Consider the following 20,487-nt stretch of genomic DNA (forward strand, 5'->3'; position numbering starts at 1 on the left):
GGGGCGTGGGGATGGAGCTGGCGGCGCGGGGGTGAAGCCGGGAGGAGGAGGAGGCGAGGAAGTGGGGCACGGGCAGAGGGCAGAGGAAGCTCCTGGGCCGGCAAGTGGAGGGGTCAACCCCACGGGTTGAGGCGGGGGGGGGGAGCTCTTTGGCGTGAGACTTCATCCAGCGGTGGATACATCGCGGGAGGACAAAGAAAATAAAAAAGTGCGGACACTTGCAATGTGGGCGATGTCGCAACCCACGCGAGATGTGTGTGAAGGTGCTTGGACCGTGCGGTCACCGCGCCGTGTGCGATACAAACAGCTTGGGCCATCGCAGCGTCGTCAACGATTCTGTCGTCGTCGTCGTCATCGTCGTCGCCGTCTCGGCTGTCGCGTGGCACCCATTCGCATTCGCGGCCAATTCAACGGCAGGCGACGCAGCAGTCAGCCAGAGTCGCAGAGCCTCCTCGCCACGACAGTTGTCGAATTCCGCGCCAGTTTTAACGCGGAGGATTTCGCGAGCAGTACGCACAATGTGTGTATCTACACGATCTATCCCCACCCCCCCCCCCCATGAAGCACGATGTGTTGCTGTTGTTGTTGTTGTTGCTGTTCTGCGTGTTTATTCAGTCGAGGCGTCGCCGCGTGCGATCCCAGGCGAGAGGCGCTTTGGGCCAATCCCGACCCACAGCGCAGCGCAAAGTTCAACATCGACGGCGAATGTCTCAACCGTCTGAACCTCCACCCCCCCCCCCCACTTAGGTCGACTGAGCCTTGAGATGAGTCGACGAGTCGCCCTGTGCCTTGCTGCGCCGTCCGGGTCGTGGTGCTGCCCACCTTCACAGGGTGCCGACCCACTCGCGATCACCACGTGCCCCGTACGGGCTGCCGAGGCTGCACGGGGGATCTTGGCGGGACCGCGCCACGCAGTTGGATCGCCCTTCTAGACTTCTAGGGCGCGTTCGGTGTGCATACAGAGATGCACGGGTGTCAAATAAACAACAACAACGGACTGCGACGTAACAACATTTGCGCACACGCGCGCAGCGAAGACGTTCACTGCCAAAGTTCAACGGCGGCGGCGAGGTCACTGCCCGCGAGTAACCCCGAGCCCGGCAGGGGGAGGGGGGAGGGAAGTTACGGGGCGATCCATTTATGGATACCCCACTCGCGCGCCGCGGTTGCCGTTAACGGAGAGTTGTATTGGTGGTGGTGGCATTGATGGTGATGGTGGTGGCATTGATGGTGATGGTGGTGGCATTGATGGTGGTAGTGGTGGCATTGGTAGTGGTGGTGGCATTGGTGGTGGTGGTGGTGGCATTGATGGTGATGGTGGTGGCATTGGTAGTGGTGGTGGCATTGGTGGTGGTGGTGGTGGCATTGATGGTGGTAGTGGTGGCATTGGTAGTGGTGGTGGCATTGGTGGTGGTGGTAATGGCATTGGTGGTGGTAGTGGTGGCGGCGTTGTTAACGTTTGGCTGAGAAATATTCCGGTGTAAACGCAACATGCGTTGTATCCTTTCGAACACACACACTCGCCCACACTCACCCACACACACACTCACCCACACTCACACACTCACCCACACTCACTCACCCACACTCACCCACACTCACTCACTCACCCACACTCACTCACACACTCACCCACACTCACTCACCCACACTCACTCACTCACCCACACTCACTCACTCACTCACCCACACTCACCCACACTCACTCACTCACCCACACTCACTCACACTCACTCACCCACACACTCACTCACCCACACTCACCCACACTCGCTCACTCACCCACACTCACCCACACTCACTCACTCACCCACACTCACTCACACTCACTCACTCACTCACCCACACTCACCCACACTCACTCACTCACCCACACTCACTCACACTCACTCACCCACACACTCACTCACCCACACTCACCCACACTCACTCACTCACCCACACTCACCCACACTCACTCACTCACCCACACTCACTCACACTCACTCACCCACACACTCACTCACCCACACTCACCCACACTCGCTCACTCACCCACACTCACTCACCCACACTCACACACTCACCCACACTCACTCACTCACTCACTCACCCACACTCACTCACCCACACACTCACACACTCACCCACACTCACTCACTTACTCACCCACACACTCACACACACACCCACACTCTCACACTCGCTCACACACTCACCCACACACACTCACCCACACACACACTCACCCACACTCACCCACACACTCACACCCTCACCCATACTCACTCACCCACACTCACCCACACTCACTCACTCACACACTCACCCACACTCACTCACCCACCCACACACTCACACACACACCCACACTCGCTCACACACTCACCCACACACTCACCCACACTCACTCACTCAGTTACACATACACACTCACTCACACATACACTCACCCACACACCCACACTCACTCACACACTCGCCCACACACACTCACACACTCGCTCACACACTCACCCACACTCACCGACACTCACACACACACACTCCCCACACTCGCACTCACTCACTCACCCACACACTCACACACACATTCACCCACACTCACACACTCACCTACACTCATACACTCGCTCACACACTCACCCACACTGACACACTCGCTCACACACTCACCCACACTCACCCATACTCACATACTCACTCACACACGTGACGGCACACGAGGGGGTGGGTGCTCGCTAACAGCACTTGCCCCTGTTAAGGCTCTACGGGGAATCTGTGTCTTTGGTCGTGGGGAGCAGTGGCGCAGTGGTTAGCGCACTGCAAGTTCCATTCCCGTTCACGACCAATAAGGGTAGCGAATGTTTCAACCGGTCGTGGGCCTCCGTTGGGTCGACTCAGCCTCAATGAGTAACCTTGTCCGTTGTGTAAAACATCAGCACTGGGAAGACAAAGGCGGCCGGGCGTGCGTAGTATTGACCACCTTACCCACACTCTCTCGTACCGGCCATCATAGGTGCTGGCTAACAGCACTTGCCCCGACATTAAGTTAAAAGCTAAAGGCGGGGGCGGGGGGGGGGTTGTCTTTGTACGACTGTAAATGTTTCCTGCCCCTGACTCGTGTTCCTGTGCAACCACGAACATCCCTCGCTGGGTGTTTACGTTCGGGCCGGAGGAAATCCGAGAAAGCGTGGCCTTCCGCTGGAGCAAAGTCTCATTAGCATCTGTTGCCTTGCCTCGTACTTACACCCACCCAGCCACCCCTACTTACACTAACCCAGCCACCCCTACTTACACCCACCCAGCCACCCCTACTTACACCCACCCAGCCACCCCTACTTACACCCACCCAGCCACCCCTACTTACACCCACCCAGCCACCCCTACTTACACCCACCCAGCCACCCCTACTTACACCCACCCAGCCACCCCTACTTACACCCACCCAGCCACCCCTACTTACACCCACCCAGCCACCCCTACTTACACCCACCCAGCCACCCCTACTTACACCCACCCAGCGACCCCTACTTACACCCACCCAGCCACCCCTACTTACACCCACCCAGCCACCCCTACTTACACCCACCCAGCCACCCCTACTTACACCCACCCAGCCACCCCTACTTACACCCACCCAGCGACCCGCACGTACACCCACCCAGCCACCCCTACTTACACCCACCCAGCCACCCCTACTTACACCCACCCAGCCACCCCTACTTACACCCACCCAGCCACCCCTACTTACACCCACCCAGCCACCCCTACTTACACCCACCCAGCCACCCCTACTTACACCCACCCAGCCACCCCTACTTACACCCACCCAGCCACCCCTACTTACACCCACCCAGCCACCCCTACTTACACCCACCCAGCCACCCCTACTTACACCCACCCAGCCACCCCTACTTACACCCACCCAGCCACCCCTACTTACACCCACCCAGCCACCCCTACTTACACCCACCCAGCCACCCCTACTTACACCCACCCAGCCACCCCTACTTACACCCACCCAGCCACCCCTACTTACACCCACCCAGCCACCCCTACTTACACCCACCCAGCCACCCCTACTTACACCCACCCAGCCACCCCTACTTACACCCACCCAGCGACCCGCACGTACACCCACCCAGCCACCCCTACTTACACCCACCCAGCCACCCCTACTTACACCCACCCAGCCACCCCTACTTACACCCACCCAGCCACCCCTACTTACACCCACCCAGCCACCCCTACTTACACCCACCCAGCGACCCCTACTTACACCCACCCAGCCACCCCTACTTACACCCACCCAGCCACCCCTACTTACACCCACCCAGCCACCCCTACTTACACCCACCCAGCCACCCCTACTTACACCCACCCAGCGACCCGCACGTACACCCACCCAGCCACCCCTACTTACACCCACCCAGCCACCCCTACTTACACCCACCCAGCCACCCCTACTTACACCCACCCAGCCACCCCTACTTACACCCACCCAGCCACCCCTACTTACACCCACCCAGCGACCCCTACTTACACCCACCCAGCCACCCCTACTTACACCCACCCAGCCACCCCTACTTACACCCACCCAGCCACCCCTACTTACACCCACCCAGCCACCCCTACTTACACCCACCCAGCCACCCCTACTTACACCCACCCAGCGACCCCTACTTACACCCACCCAGCCACCCCTACTTACACCCACCCAGCCACCCCTACTTACACCCACCCAGCCACCCCTACTTACACCCACCCAGCCACCCCTACTTACACCCACCCAGCCACCCCTACTTACACCCACCCAGCGACCCCTACTTACACCCACCCAGCCACCCCTACTTACACCCACCCAGCCACCCCTACTTACACCCACCCAGCCACCCCTACTTACACCCACCCAGCCACCCCTACTTACACCCACCCAGCGACCCGCACGTACACCCACCCAGCCACCCCTACTTACACCCACCCAGCCACCCCTACTTACACCCACCCAGCCACCCCTACTTACACCCACCCAGCCACCCCTACTTACACCCACCCAGCCACCCCTACTTACACCCACCCAGCGACCCCTACTTACACCCACCCAGCCACCCCTACTTACACCCACCCAGCCACCCCTACTTACACCCACCCAGCCACCCCTACTTACACCCACCCAGCCACCCCTACTTACACCCACCCAGCGACCCGCACGTACACCCACCCAGCCACCCCTACTTACACCCACCCAGCCACCCCTACTTACACCCACCCAGCCACCCCTACTTACACCCACCCAGCCACCCCTACTTACACCCACCCAGCGACCCGCACGTACACCCACCCAGCCACCCCTACTTACACCCACCCAGCCACCCCTACTTACACCCACCCAGCCACCCCTACTTACACCCACCCAGCCACCCCTACTTACACCCACCCAGCCACCCCTACTTACACCCACCCAGCCACCCCTACTTACACCCACCCAGCGACCCGCACGTACACCCACCCAGCCACCCCTACTTACACCCACCCAGCCACCCCTACTTACACCCACCCAGCGACCCCTACTTACACCCATCCAGCCACCCCTACTTACACCCACCCAACGACCCTACTTACACCCACCCAGCTAACACACACACACGTGTCCCCTTGTGTTGCTGCTCTTTTCGGTTTCCCAATAACCGCAGAGCCACCAGATGTTTATTTGGATATAATCGTCATTCCGCCGATGGCCACAAATATCCCCTCGTGTGCGCTATGGAAAATCGTGCAGACATCTGCTGGACTCTGAACCTGGGTTTGCTTGTCTGGCAGTTGTTTTGAATTTCAGTTCAAGCAAGGCCGGTTAATATTAAAAGAAGTGAACTTTGGGGGATGCGTGTGTGCGTGTTTCTGTGTTTCTGCGCACACACACATTGGCACTCACGACCAGCATACGTGGGGGAAATCTGAAGCGGGCCTGGGTCACGCCAATGTCGACTCAGCCTTAATTGAGTACCTGGTGCGGTGTATAAAACATCAGCACCGGAGAGACAAAGGCGTCCGGGCGTGTTGCTGGCCACCCACCCCCTCGTGTGCCATGCCGGCTTTCATCGGTGCTCGCTAACAGCACTTGCCCCAACAGTCTGTTAAGGCTACGCGGGGGATCTTTGTGTACATTGTCCGTGTAGTTTTATTTTCCACAACTTGTGTTTTTCTGAAGTACAGATACCTACACAATGGAGTGGATTTTCCACGTGCGTCCAACTTGAGTGTGCGCGTGTGTGTGTGGGATGTGGCAGCAATTTACATCTGAGCGCAGACATAGACGGCTAAGCCCCTAGTTCCACTGCTGTTCATCTCTCTGGAGCCCCGCGCGCTCTGACAAGGATTCTCGGGCACTGCTCAGCAGGCTAATCTCGCCATGCCGGGCCTTGCACAACCGTGCCAACACAGTTGTGTACGCGCAGTGCGTCCACGCGCGTATTTTAACCTGTACCAAGGACCATGCAGAAGGGGTCCGCGAGCAGATTGCGAAGAGTACCCGCACAGACGCACCCTCGGTACTGACGTAAACGTGCACATTTCTTTCATAAGTGGATAATGAAAGACGAGCCACGGTGGTGCGATAGTGGCCATGCAACCAAACACTGTGGACCACACATTAAACCCACAGAGAAACATAGAGATGCATAGACTCATAGAGATACATAGAGACCCATATAGACACACATAGAGACCCATATAGACACACAGAGACACATAGAGATGCATAGAGATACATAGAGACCCATATAGACACACAGAGACACAGAGATACATAGAGACCCATATAGACACACAGAGACTCATAGAGAAACATAGAGATACAAAGAGACCCATATAGACACACAGAGACACAGAGATACATAGAGACCCATATAGACACACAGAGACTCATAGAGAAACATAGAGATACAAAGAGACCCATATAGACACACAGAGACACAGAGATACATAGAGACCCATATAGACACACAGAGACTCATAGAGAAACATAGAGATACATAGAGACCCATATAGACACACAGAGACCCATAGAGAAACGTTAAAGTCACAGTGGTGCGATTGTGGCCATGCAACTGCACACTGTGCACCACGTGTGGAAACCACTGCAGCCTCCGCTCCTTCAACGGAAGAGGCTGAACAGCGACACGACACGAACTCTGCTGAAGCCCTCTCGTCGTGACCAGCAGCAGATCTCGACATCGGCATCAACCCAGCCCCTCGATAACGCGTCATTGCTGCTGGTTGAACACGCAGCAGGCTGTCGCGACCAATATCATCCATATTAGAGGTTGTTTGGGGGGGTTAGATCGCGTAAATATATAAATGTGTCGTTAAAACGCGTTGGCTGTGTGTCGGGTGGTGGCGGGTTTTAACGACACATTCAGACATTGCTGCTGTCACCATGCGCAGGAGTGGGACAGAATCGACGCGGCTTATTCTGTAACACGACGGGCGCACGTGTGACGATGTGGTTACGTGTTCACTGACCGGGCGACACGGACACTTTCACAATGACCATTCACAAATTGTGCAACGCCGCCTCGTGAATACGAGGCAGCCGATGTTACGGCACACACGATTTTCACATCGATGTATCACACGCGTTGTATATATATTTGCGCAGGATATTATTTTGTTTATCTTGTATCGCCGTTGTGCGAGTGTGCCGTCAGGCGCCGCGTTCGTGTCCTGTTGGGGACCTCGGGTCGATGTTTTGAAAATGAAACTTGTATCTCTGGGTCTACTCGACTTCTCATCTGGTTACGTGGAACACAATAAACAAGCGCTGGCATAGGATAACGGAAGATTATTATTGTTGTTGTATGACATTAGTAACCTCATTTGAACCGGAGTAGATTAAGTTATTTTTTTGCAAAAAACCCCCACAAAGCAACAGAGCCCATATCACTAACACACACACCTCACCACACACACCTCACCACACACAGACACACCACACACACCACACACACACCACACACACCATACACACCTCACACACACACCACACACACCACACACCTCACACACACACACCTCACCACACACACACACCTCACCACACACACCTCACCACACACACACACACCTCACCACACACACACCTCACCACACACACCACACCTCACCACACACCTCACCACACACACACACCTCACCACACACCTCACCACACACACCTCACCACACACACACACACACCTCACCACACACACCTCACATCACACACACACCTCACCACACACACACACCTCACCACACACACACACCTCACACACACACCTCACCACACACACCTCACCACACACACACACCTCACCACACACACACCTCACCACACACCTCACCACACACACCTCACCACACACACCTCACATCACACACACCACACACACCTCACCACACACACCACACATCACCCACACCTCACCACACACATACACCTCACCACACACACACCTCACCACACACACACACCTCACCACACACCTCACCTCACACACACACCTCACCACACACACACACCTCACCACACACACACACACACCTCACCTCACACACAGACCACACACACACACCTCACACCACACACACCTCACCACACACACACACCACCACACACACCTCACCACACACACCTCACCACACACACCTCACCACACACACACCTCACCACACACACACACCTCACCACACACACACCTAACCACACACGCACACACACACCACCACACACACCTCACACCACACACACCTCACCACACACACCTCACCACACACACACACCTCACCACACACCTCACCACACACACACACCTCACCACACACACATACCTCACCACACACACAGACCTCACCACACACACACACCTCACCACACACACACACCTCACCACACACACACCTCACCACACACACACACCACACACACACACCTCACCACACACACACCTCACCACACACACACACCTCACCACACACACACACCTCACCACACACACACACCTCACCACACACACACACCACCACACACACCTCACACCACACACACCTCACCACACACACCTCACCACACACACACACCTCACCACACACACACCTCACACACACACCTCACCACACACACCTCACCACACACACACACCTCACCACACACACCTAACCACACACACACACCACCACACACACCTCACACCACACACACCTCACCACACACACCTCACCACACACACACACACACCTCACCACACACACACACCTCACCACACACACACCTCACCATACACACACACCTCACCACACACACACCTCACCATACACACACACCTCACCACACACACAGACCTCACCACACACACACACCTCACCACACACACACACACCTCACCACACACACACACCTCACCACACACACACACACACCTCATCACACACACACACCACACACACACACCTCACCACACACACACACCTCACCACACACACAGACCTCACCACACACACACACCTCACCACACACACACACACCTCACCACACACACACACCTCACCACACACACACACACACCTCATCACACACACACACCACACACACACACCTCACCACACACACACACCTCACCACACACACAGACCTCACCACACACACACACCTCACCACACACACACACACCTCACCACACACACACACCTCACCACACACACACACACACCTCATCACACACACACACCACACACACACACCTCACCACACACACACACCTCACCACACACACACACCTCACCACACACACACACCTCACCACACACACCACACATCACACACACACCTCACCACACACGCACACCTCACCACACACACACACCTCACCACACACACCTCACCACACACACACACCTCACCACACACACCACACATCACACACACCACACACACACACACACCTCACCACACACACACATCACACACACACCACACATCACCACACACACCACACACACACCTCATCACACACACACACCACACACACACACCTCACCACACACACACACCTCACCACACACACAGACCTCACCACACACACACACCTCACCACACACACACACACCTCACCACACACACACACCTCACCACACACACACACACACCTCATCACACACACACACCACACACACACACCTCACCACACACACACACCTCACCACACACACAGACCTCACCACACACACACACCTCACCACACACACACACACCTCACCACACACACACACCTCACCACACACACACACACACCTCATCACACACACACACCACACACACACACCTCACCACACACACACACCTCACCACACACACACACCTCACCACACACACACACCTCACCACACACACCACACATCACACACACACCTCACCACACACGCACACCTCACCACACACACACACCTCACCACACACACCTCACCACACACACACACCTCACCACACACACCACACATCACACACACCACACACACACACACACCTCACCACACACACACATCACACACACACCACACATCACCACACACACCACACACACACACACACCTCATCACACACACACACCACACACACACACCTCACCACACACACACACCTCACCACACACACAGACCTCACCACACACACACACCTCACCACACACACACACACCTCACCACACACACACACCTCACCACACACACACACACACCTCATCACACACACACACCACACACACACACCTCACCACACACACACACCTCACCACACACACAGACCTCACCACACATACCTCACCACACACACACACACCTCACCACACACACACACCTCACCACACACACACACACACCTCATCACACACACACACCACACACACACACCTCACCACACACACACACCTCACCACACACACACACCTCACCACACACACACACCTCACCACACACACCACACATCACACACACACCTCACCACACACGCACACCTCACCACACACACACACCTCACCACACACACCTCACCACACACACACACCTCACCACACACACCACACATCACCACACACACCACACACACACACCTCACCACACACACCACACATCACCACACATCACCACACACACACACCTCACCACACACACACATCACACACACACCTCACCACACACACACACACATCACACACACATCACACACACACACATCGCTAACCTCACATCACACACACATCCTCATCACACACACACACATCGCACACACATCACACACACATCACACACACACACATCGCTAACCTCACATCACACACACATCCTCATCACACACACACACATCGCACACACATCACACACACATCACACACACACACATCGCTAACCTCACATCACACACACATCCTCATCACACACACACACATCGCACACACATCACACACACATCACACACACACACATCGCTAACCTCACATCACACACACATCCTCATCACACACACACACATCGCACACACATCACACACACATCACACACACACACACATCGCTAACCTCACATCACACACACATCCTCATCACACACACACACATCGCACACACATCACACACACATCACACACACACACATCGCTAACCTCACATCACACACACATCCTCATCACACACACACACATCGCACACACATCGCTAACCTCACATCACACACACATCACATCGCTAACATCACATCACACACCGCACATCTCACACACATCACACCGCTAACCTCACGTCACACACACATCCTCATCACACACACATCACACACACATCACACACCGCACATCTCACACATCACATACACATCACATCGCTAACCTCACGTCACACACACATCCTCATCACACACACATCACACACACACACCGCACATCTCACACACATCACACACACATCCACATCACACACACATCACACACACACATCCTCATCACACACACATCCACATCAAACACACCTTACACATCACACACACACCTCACACATCACACACACATCACACACACACATCACACACACTTCACACACACCTCACACACACATCACACACACACATCACACACACATCACACACACCTCACACACACACATCACACACACACATCACACACACATCACACACACATCACACACACACATCACACACACACATCGGTAACCTCACATCACCACCCACGTCTAATGCACCGGGGGTGTTTCTGAAACGAGAGCGCCACGCTACGCTGCTCGTGGCCGCAGCAGCAGCAGCACACATCCGTCCTGCAGGATCATCTCTGACGAGCATCTTGTGTTCGTTTGGTTTTGTTCACCAGTGGAGCGGCACGGTTTGTGTTGTTTCTTTAGAATGTACCTCACATGTATGGATACGCACGCACGAGCCGTGCTGCCCAACATGCTGGTTTCCTACTCAACGTCGGGTCAAGATCGGCACGAGGTTGGAACCGTTGGAGCCAATGTTGACCCAACGCTGATGCAGCAACCTCATGTCCACTGGGTTCCTCCTCCCGAGTTGTAGCCACCGCAGGGCGAGCGAGCGAGCGGCTCGCAACCTGGAGTTGTGCGAGTCCAAATCCCGGTTAAGGAGATCGACTCAGCCCATCATCATCATCATCCCCTCCTTCTGGGGGGGGGTGTCGATAACACGTGTAACAATTTGTGGGGAAGTCAGCGGTGGTTATCCTTTGGTTAGGCTCACTCCGGCCATAGTAACGTGGAATTTCCGCCACTGGCACGTGTTTTTTTAACGGGAGACGAGCAACAGCCCTCGGGACACCACGCTGACCGTTCTGGTTTGCAGTCGAAGAGATTTCTCAAATTTCATAACCGCAGTGTGTAGACTAGCCAGGCGACGATTATGGTGGTGTCTAATGGATGACGACGCGTGGACGTTGTTATTTTTTGACATTGAAATTTGCTTTGCAGAGTTCGTGCCCAGCAAGGCCCCCACTGCCGGTCAGCATTTGTTTAAGTGACCTCGGCCTGCTACAGTTTGGTGCGCAGGCAATGCAAAGGTTGTGTGCCGTGCACCATTGCTGTCCATCTGCAAGCAGTGTGATCACGCAACTATGCAGCAGCAGCGGCAGCATCATCGTCATGAGCCACATGGAATATCGAGATACACTCGAGATGCATTGGCCCTCGTGTGATTGTCGGAATCGGGATCTTTATTTATCCCCGGAGGAATCCGAGGAGCCGTGAAGCTCTTTTTTCAACAGATGCCCAGCGTCTACGCGGTATGGCGTGCGCGCGCGTGTGTGTGTTTCCCCACACAGGAAGACGTTTACAGGAATCTCTGCGAAGGTTGGTACACGGCTGGTACTGTGTAAGACTGTAAGCGAAAGCCACCCGTGCCTCTGCGTGCGTGTGTATTTTCCCCGAACACACACACACACGCGCACACACACGCACACTCCTCAAAACACCATCTCACTCCACCCCCACCACCTCCTCCTCCTCTGCCTGGTGGGCCCCCACCGCCACCGAAGCACGAGGCCCCGGACTGGGCGAGGCGACCCCGACACACACGGCGAGAGACGCGAGCCCATTGGCTGCGTGTCGATCACCCCATCCCGTTCGTACAAAGGGGAGCGCTGGTCGGGGGGAGTGGTCGCCGGGCCGCGCAATGTGCATCACGCACCACGCCAGCCGCTCTGCCTAGCTCGCGTCTCCTTCGCTGCACGCTCCCCCCACCCACTCCCTCCTCTCTCTCTCTCTTCCTCCTCTTGCTCTCTCAGCCGTCAAGAGCACAGATTGTTTTTGGCCGTGACCGAGAACTTGGGAATCTTAAGGGGGAGGAAAAATCGTTAAAATTTAACGAGGGAGGGAATTGCACTTAATGAAGATTTGGTTTTTTTATTCTAAACTTTAAATGAAACCATTCTCGGTGTGAGATGCTGCGCGAAGACATTGGCACCTGGAGGTGAGACCTACACTTGGAGAATGCGCGGGTGTTGTTGTTGTTGTTGTGGACGTGTTGTGTTCTTCACACACACACACGCAGGTACACGTGAGTTCAAGGTCGTCGTGCTTCACAGCGGCACGTGCGCGCGCGTGTGCGTCGGTTTAAAGCGCACCTCGCCGAAGACCAAAAACACCTCCTCGTCCGTCGCTCCCTTCCGCCGAATTATTTCTCCTCCGCGTCGCTCAGAAATAATTCGTTTCTGTGTTTTGCTCGCGTGCGATTTCGCCGCGCAAAATTTTTTTTGTTGTCGTTACATTTTTTATTTCTCGTCGTCGAACGCGGAATAGTGGAGCTCTCCGAGACTCGCGAGGTGCAACAGCTGTCACCGGAGCCGAGTTCGGCGCGCACGGTGCCAAACCGAAACATCGGTGGCCTCGCTCCCTCGCTCCCTCGCTCCCCGGTCGCTTCGCTCGAACCCCGGCGGGTTCGAGAGCCTCCCCGGGACTTGGGTGTCGTCGGGACGATGCGGGAGCTGCGTTCGTTGCCTGCCGCCAACTTCTGCGATGAGCGCGTCGCGTCTTAGGGCTCGTACGGCGCGGGCGTGCGGGGGGGGAGAGTGGGGGCCGCGTGTCGCTTGGTGAGCTGGAATGCCTCGCTTGCTTGCTTGCTCTTTCACCAAAAAGATTGTTCAGGTTGCCAACAACAAAACTCAAATCCATGCAAGAGAGAGAGGGGGCGAGGGGCGGTGGGGGAGCTTGTGACGTCTTACTAATGCGCATCTAATTTGATGAATAGCCTCAAAATTTGTTAAGTCCGCTTGTGGAGAAAGCCCACGATCGATATGAGAGATGAATCTAATTTCAGGTATAAAGGGGAAAACATAGTTGTTTTGGGGGGGGGGGGGGTGGGGGATTAAAACATGACCGTGCGTAGTCGAACAGTTAAATTTGACTATCTGCGACACGTACATTTGCCACCCAAAAGTCAGAGTACGTGGATAAAAAAAACGTTTGTTGTCAAAGTGAACTTCGATTAATCCAACACTTAGTAGCTGCACGAGATCCACAACGAAGTGCACAATCCCCCCGCGCAACAACGTGGGGTGGGTGATGGTGGTGGTGGTGGGAGGGAGGCCGTTCTCGGGGCCACCTTTGTTGGGACTCCTCGATTTTATTCCGCGGGGCTTCTGGCGGAACGAAGCCCCACGGCAGCCGTGCCCCCCCCCCACCCCCTCGCCGTGCTCCATCGAGAAGAGACCACGACGACGGCCGTGGCGTTGTTTTCGCACCGCTAATTTTACCGCCCGCCCGCCCGCAAACGCCGCTCCGAATCCGATCTCTGCGCGGCCCCATTCCCCCAGCAAGCCCAAGCGCAGGCCGCTCCTAATAGGGGAGTGGGGGGGGGGCCGCCTCGGTCTCTGCGGCGCTCGTAAACAAATTCTTGTTTTCGCCTCCCGAGCGGACGGCAAGCTGGAGAACCTGCCGGGCATTGCTCGGGAGGAGGAGCGGGGAGAGGCGCCGAGCTGATTTAGGGAGCTGGGCGCGTGTGGGTGTGTGGGGGGTGGGGGGAGAGTTTTTAGTGTCGGAGAGGGGGGCCCTGGCTGGGCTCAGGGGTGTCGTGGGGCCAAGCGACGGGATGGCTTTTAGAACGTTCGCGATACGGGCCCCATGTGCTCCGTGCGGCCGGGATGAGCAAACTGAGCCACGCTGCAAAGGGGTCCCAGGCCGTGTAGGGAAGATGGGTGGAGGTGGTTTGTGATTTGCTACGTGCGAAGCCTGGGAGTTAGAAGCCAATGTCGCCATAATAATAATACCGGTGAGCATTACAACAACAACAACATGATCGGCTCGTTTCATACCGTGAAGGGAATATTTTGCGGTCCGCTTTGTCTGAATGTGAATGTCCCCGTCGTCAGCCATTGGAAAATCAAGATGTAAGTTAGAGTTGTGCAGAGTGATGTAAGAAACAGGACAGAAAAACCACGCTTTGAACTCATTCATATAATTGCCTTATTTTATTTGTACTACTTGGGCGGCATCGGTGAAGATTGGGTGGCGAAATTAACCGGGGGGGGGGGGGGGGCGAAGACCTCGGCGTGCGGCACGCAGACGCGGGGCAGGACCCTCACCACAGCACCGCCCGCATCTCGTCGATGGGCGCACCCTTCTTGAACCCAGTTTGTTCCACGGCACTGTGGCCTCTCCAGCTCATCCGCTCACCTTTAACCGCGTCCCAAAAGACGCCCGCAAAGTTTGGTCTCCTTTACTCGGCCCAAGCCGGAGACTCCTCTCACGTTTTCTGGCGCGGGATGTCCTTGACCCGCCGCCAATGGGCCACCCCCCTTGCAAAGCAAATTCTAGTCAAAATAAATGTATAAAGTGTAGTATTTCAAAATATCGCCATTTCGTATTTTCTAAAGTATGATTTCTCAGAGCAGCAAAGCACCGTGCGCTGTAATTGAATAGCTAAGTGGCAATTACGCTCTGTTTATCATTTGAAGTCGTTCTTGCGAACTTTGAAACAAGCAATCATCCCCGCAGGGAGGCGATAGTTTAAACGTAATCTGTGTGCTCTGCTCCATTTGGTATTTACCGCGTTAATCTCACAACTCGCATTGATAAACGCGTTCAGAAAGAAAATAAGAAAAAACTGTAAATTTTTAGAATTTTTTGAAAAAGAAAGCCCAGTTACAATTATAGAACAAACACTTTGTTAGAGATTTTTTTTTGGCTCAGATCGCCACGTGATAAAAAAAAAAATGTACAATGTGTATCGTGCACCCCCCTCCACCCTACCCAGTCAAGCAAGTAGAATAAATGCAGTAAAACATTGTGTTTTGTTTCCGGCATATAAATCAACAATAACAGTGGCAAACTTGCGTCTCCATTGTTGTCCTTATCCCGCAGCTCCGGTTAACACGATTGGTTACGTACGGTGCGAAAGAAGTTCAACTTTCATACATACATGCTGCCCATAGACTCAACACTGCCCATAGCCTCAACACTGCCCATAGACTCAACACTGCCCATAGACTCAACACTGCACCTCCGATTAGCACAGTTGGCTACGTACGGTGCGAAAGAGGTTCAACAAACATTTGCCGCCGACACGCGCATCTCAAGTGTCCGTGTGCCTCGTTCCGCTTCGAGGTCCTTGCACACAAGCCCCGTGTTGCTCACGCGGTCGCTTCATCGCCACTATTGCCCGCCGCTGAAGTTACGATGCACAACTTTGATTTCCCACCCAATTAGCTCGATTTTGAGATTCCTGCGACGATTATTCTCGGCTGAGCGTGCCCATCGGAGCGTCCGCTCCGTGTTTTTTGAAAACTGCACGGTTCAACGTAGCCGCCGTCTAATTCGCCGCACGTTTTCATTTCGCGACCCTGCCTCGTCTCGATGCTCGTCGACAACCACAGCCGCCTCGATGAACCCAAATGTTTTCAGTTTCCAACTAAAATAATAATAATGATAATGATGAAAGTGAATCCGTGACGGTCCTCGTCGATGAGAATAAATCTCGTCCTGAAAATGGCGCCTAAACTCCCAGTCACGCCATCTGCTGCTGCTGCTGATGCTGCAACCAGCCAACCCATAACAGCACCTCCACTAAGCAGGCTGCCCTCGTTTGACCCGTCACGCGTCCGCCCGTTACAAAGCCTCGATCATTTTTGTTCATTCTCAAAATACAGATCCATATATATATGAAGTATACGCAACCCGTTACTTTCACACCGTCGACAATGGCTGAACTCCACTGCCAAAGATATTACGGGGCGTACGATCCGGGAGTCGTGTTCCTTGTACCAAAGGTGCTCGCCGCCGTGACCGCTTTAGACTGCCGATGGATTCTCTTCTAAACGTTCGCGTCGTTCGGGTCGCACGCACATGGCTGCTCTGGGTTTCGTCGGGGGGGGGGGGCTGCTCCTCACGCCGACATGCCAACCGATCACCGCCGTGGTGCATTGTAGTTGCATTGCATGCGCCGCCAGCATCAGAGGTGCAATGCACTTGCAGTGCAGTACGGAGGCGTTCACAGAGTTGGTGGCTCACGGAGACGGCGCCCAGCTCGTAAGGCGCCGCTCAACGATCGGCGTTCTTCGTCTGACCGCCCTCGTGGTTCACCCTCCTCGTAGCGCACCGCGCAGAAGGCGCCTGGGGATGCAGCGTCGACAAAGAGACGACTCCCGCGTCGCGTCACATCAACCGCTAGCATCGGTCGAAAGTGTTTCTGTTGCTGTTGAGAATTCTTCTTTCGTATGGCTCTGTGAAATTTGCGACGTTCTATATATGTGCGTGCGTGCGCGAGTGTTGAGGTTACTAAGTCGTCCGATAGCCTTTGCGGAGGCTTGGTGGGAGCAAGATGGCAACGTTCACGCAACACGAGCGTTGGTCGTCACCTGGATACGTCGACCCGTCGTCGTGCGTTCCGTAAGAAAGACAACGCTGCAGGCTCTGTAACGGAGACGAGCGGACGTAGGGATATGTCCGAACAGTGGTCTGTCCCGTACAGATGAAGCAAAAAACGATCTATCCCCTAACTGGGAGTTTTACTGCTCTAATGAAGTTGTATTTGCAGGGACACGTGGGTCCACACCTCGTGCACAGGAGTTGCAAGATTCACCATCGGTCGATGTGCACGGGTAAACTTGACGATACGCGCGCATGGCATCGTGGGGGAATGTTTTTCTATTCATATTTGTGGTATCGGTTTGTGTGACCTTTAGTGGCCACTGCAGGCTGCTACAAACGACAGTTACTAAGATAGGGCAATGAATCCTCGAATTGAACCGTTATAATGGAATTGTAAGGAGTGTAATCATCACACTCCTGATCATAAACAAATTATATGCACATCGCAGTATGTATGCTCACGCTGCTCGCAATGTCATTTAGTTTTCACTCGTCGCACGTACAATGATAAAGATGCACAACTACACACTTCAAGTTGTCTGTGCGAGTGGAATTCAAATAAAGTCACGTTTTAAAACGTTACTGGGATGTGTGACATTTTTGAATGCCTGTAAAAAACAAATCATCAACATCTATCGCTGCGCTCCGAGTGAGCCCTGGGAGGTTTCACGAGGTACAGTGCAACGAGGGGACCAGGCCACGACATTCCTGAGAATTTTTTTTGTAAATTCCATTCTCAAGAATTAGAATGACCCTGAGCGGAACATTTGCTCCTAAAGGTGGAAGCAGGACACGGCCTTGCGGGATGAAGTGGGCGGTGGCACGGCCAGGCCCGGCGTTCGCCGCTCGTTGTGAGGACACATTCACGATTGGCAACCGGCGGGCTGCCCCGATTAATACTGCGGGTGTTGTGATAACACAGGCACCACGCGCCGCCTGCTTCGCAGTGGCCTGACGCCACTCGCAAGAGGAGGCCATTGTGTGCCGGGGTCATGGTCCAAATGTAAAAGTCACCCATTGGGTTCGTACGTAGGAATCGTCGCCTCTCAACTATCAGATTAATGCCCCCAAAGTCACTCTTGCAAATGAAACTATCCCGGTCTGTCGAGTTCTCACTTGGTCAAACGAAATAAACTTGAAATGATCTTCGCACGTACATTGAACTTCTTTTGCGCCGTACGCGGCTATCCGTGCGAATCGGAGGTGCGGGGGAAGGACAACAAACCAACGCACAAACAATGAAATGTGGGAGTATAAAGTGTAGACGAAGACCACATCTCAAGACGCTCTACCACAGAGGGGCGGGGGGTGGTGGGGGGGAACTGCGGGGCAGGAGGCCGCAGGGCAGAGACGATTAAAAAAAACGACCGACGGAGCGGCGAGAGCCACGCCACGTCGCAGGGATCCGCTCACCCCACGCTCGGGCCGGACCGCGAGCCCTTACCCGTGAAGTAATAATCACAGTTGAGCAGGGGGCACTTCTGGCTTTGGAGGGCGTAATCGTAGCAGAGCCGCACGCTCTTCGGTCGGTTCAAAGAGCCGGACCCGACACCCAATTCCCGCAGGGTGAGGCCCGGAGAATCCTCTAGCGGCACGAGTTCGAGCTCGTTGCCGCGGGGAGCCTCCGTAGCCGCGGCGACGGCGCCCTGCGGCTCGCGGGCCGAGGGCCGTAGGGCGCTGTCCGCGTGGGGCCAGCGGTCGGGGCGGTAGAGGCGCACGGCGGTGCTGGGGGTGTGGGCGAGGGCGCGCAGCGAGCGCGCCAGCCCGTGCAGCGTGGTGCCGGCGCCCGCCAGCACCTTCACGTGGCCCGGGTGGGACGCGGCGCCGTCAAACGGCACCAGCCGCACCTCCAGCTCCACGAACCTTCGGGCACACGGAGAGACGCGGTCAGGAGCGCCGCTTTCGTCATACGCGGCAAAGGTGCAGCCCTGAATTTCCCTTGCTCCAGCCACTGCTGCCAGGAGGGCCTCCACTAGAGACCATCCCTATATTGTACTTGTGGTATCTTCATCTCGTATGTACATGTGTCTACATGTCGTATCTACTTGTGGTATCTGCATTGTGTATGTACATGTATCTACATGTCGTATCTCGCCAT

The sequence above is a fragment of the Lampetra planeri genome, chromosome 23 (assembly GCF_965212315.1).
Source record: "Lampetra planeri chromosome 23, kcLamPlan1.2.h2, whole genome shotgun sequence".
Lineage (NCBI taxonomy): Eukaryota > Metazoa > Chordata > Hyperoartia > Petromyzontiformes > Petromyzontidae > Lampetra > Lampetra planeri.